At 61.2% G+C, this 2,500-nt stretch overlaps 1 pseudogene; it reads left to right on the plus strand.

Annotated features, from left to right (window-relative positions):
• The window catches only part of LOC126435344 (large subunit ribosomal RNA), a 5,720-nt pseudogene that overhangs the window by 1,142 nt on the left and 2,078 nt on the right, over positions 1 to 2,500 (plus strand).

Genomic DNA, 2,500 nt, shown 5'->3' on the forward strand with positions numbered 1-2,500 from the left:
GGTGAACTATGCCTGGCCAGGACGAAGTCAGGGGAAACCCTGATGGAGGTCCGTAGCGATTCTGACGTGCAAATCGATCGTCGGAGCTGGGTATAGGGGCGAAAGACTAATCGAACCATCTAGTAGCTGGTTCCCTCCGAAGTTTCCCTCAGGATAGCTGGTGCTCGTACGAGTCTCATCCGGTAAAGCGAATGATTAGAGGCCTTGGGGCCGAAACGACCTCAACCTATTCTCAAACTTTAAATGGGTGAGATCTCCGGCTTGCTTGATATGCTGAAGCCGCGAGCAAACGACTCGGATCGGAGTGCCAAGTGGGCCACTTTTGGTAAGCAGAACTGGCGCTGTGGGATGAACCAAACGCCGAGTTAAGGCGCCCGAATCGACGCTCATGGGAAACCATGAAAGGCGTTGGTTGCTTAAGACAGCAGGACGGTGGCCATGGAAGTCGGAATCCGCTAAGGAGTGTGTAACAACTCACCTGCCGAAGCAACTAGCCCTGAAAATGGATGGCGCTGAAGCGTCGTGCCTATACTCGGCCGTCAGTCTGGCAGTCATGGCCGGTCCTTGCGGCCGGCCGCGAAGCCCTGACGAGTAGGAGGGTCGCGGCGGTGGGCGCAGAAGGGTCTGGGCGTGAGCCTGCCTGGAGCCGCCGTCGGTGCAGATCTTGGTGGTAGTAGCAAATACTCCAGCGAGGCCCTGGAGGGCTGACGCGGAGAAGGGTTTCGTGTGAACAGCCGTTGCACACGAGTCAGTCGATCCTAAGCCCTAGGAGAAATCCGATGTTGATGGGGGCCGTCATAGCATGATGCACTTTGTGCTGGCCCCCGTTGGGCGAAAGGGAATCCGGTTCCTATTCCGGAACCCGGCAGCGGAACCGATACAAGTCGGGCCCCTCTTTTAGAGATGCTCGTCGGGGTAACCCAAAAGGACCCGGAGACGCCGTCGGGAGATCGGGGAAGAGTTTTCTTTTCTGCATGAGCGTTCGAGTTCCCTGGAATCCTCTAGCAGGGAGATAGGGTTTGGAACGCGAAGAGCACCGCAGTTGCGGCGGTGTCCCGATCTTCCCCTCGGACCTTGAAAATCCGGGAGAGGGCCACGTGGAGGTGTCGCGCCGGTTCGTACCCATATCCGCAGCAGGTCTCCAAGGTGAAGAGCCTCTAGTCGATAGAATAATGTAGGTAAGGGAAGTCGGCAAATTGGATCCGTAACTTCGGGATAAGGATTGGCTCTGAGGATCGGGGCGTGTCGGGCTTGGTCGGGAAGTGGGTCAGCGCTAACGTGCCGGGCCTGGGCGAGGTGAGTGCCGTAGGGGTGCCGGTAAGTGCGGGCGTTTAGCGCGGGCGTGGTCTGCTCTCGCCGTTGGTTGGCCTCGTGCTGGCCGGCGGTGCAGGATGCGCGCGCCTGCGCGGCGTTCGCGCCCCGGTGCTTCAACCTGCGTGCAGGATCCGAGCTCGGTCCCGTGCCTTGGCCTCCCACGGATCTTCCTTGCTGCGAGGCCGCGTCCGCCTTAGCGTGCTCCTCCGGGGGCGCGCGGGTGCGCGGATTCTCTTCGGCCGCCATTCAACGATCAACTCAGAACTGGCACGGACTGGGGGAATCCGACTGTCTAATTAAAACAAAGCATTGCGATGGCCCTAGCGGGTGTTGACGCAATGTGATTTCTGCCCAGTGCTCTGAATGTCAACGTGAAGAAATTCAAGCAAGCGCGGGTAAACGGCGGGAGTAACTATGACCTTCCGGTACCTGGGACTGCAATTCTCCACCGCTGGTCGCTGCGTTTTCAACCCACGACGCCACCTGGTGGAGCAGCTGGACGTCATCTCCCGAGCTCCGCTCAAGCCGCAACAGCGCCTCCACGCCCTCACCACCGTACTTCTGCCTGGCCTGTACCATGGGCTGGCCCTCAGCCGCACCCGAGTGGGTGCGTTGAAAGCGGCAGATGTGACCATCCGTGCCGCCGTCAGGAGATGGTTCCGCCTTCCGGCGGACACTCCCCTGGGCTACTTCCACGCTCCTGTAGCCCAGGGAGGCCTCGGCATCCCATCATGCCGATGGATGGGGCCAACACTTCGCCGGTCCCGTCTCCTGGCGCTGAAGAGGATTGGGCCAGCCGCCGACGGTGCAGGCCGGGACGAGGTGCAGCGTGAGATTGAGGCGCTGGAGCGGCATCTTATGTGGGAGGGCCACCTCCTCAAATCGTCGACGCAGGTTGGAGAGATGTGGGCCGCGCGCCTGCACGTTGCCTTTGACGGTGCGGCGCTGTCATCTTCCGCCGCCGTCAAGGGGCAACACCAGTGGGTCGCTGACACCAGTCGCCTGCTATCTGGGCGTAACTTCATCGACGCTCTCCGCGCCCGCATCAACGCCTTCCCCACGAAGGCACGGCGCAGTCGCGGGCGGGAGGCGGACACCAGATGCCGCGCGGGCTGCCAGGCCGTAGAGACCGCCAACCACGTGTTACAGGCTTGCTTCAGGACGCACGGGTCCCGGGTTAAGCGGC

This window comes from Schistocerca serialis, unplaced genomic scaffold, assembly GCF_023864345.2.
Source record: "Schistocerca serialis cubense isolate TAMUIC-IGC-003099 unplaced genomic scaffold, iqSchSeri2.2 HiC_scaffold_1203, whole genome shotgun sequence".
Taxonomy (NCBI): Eukaryota; Metazoa; Arthropoda; class Insecta; order Orthoptera; family Acrididae; genus Schistocerca; species Schistocerca serialis.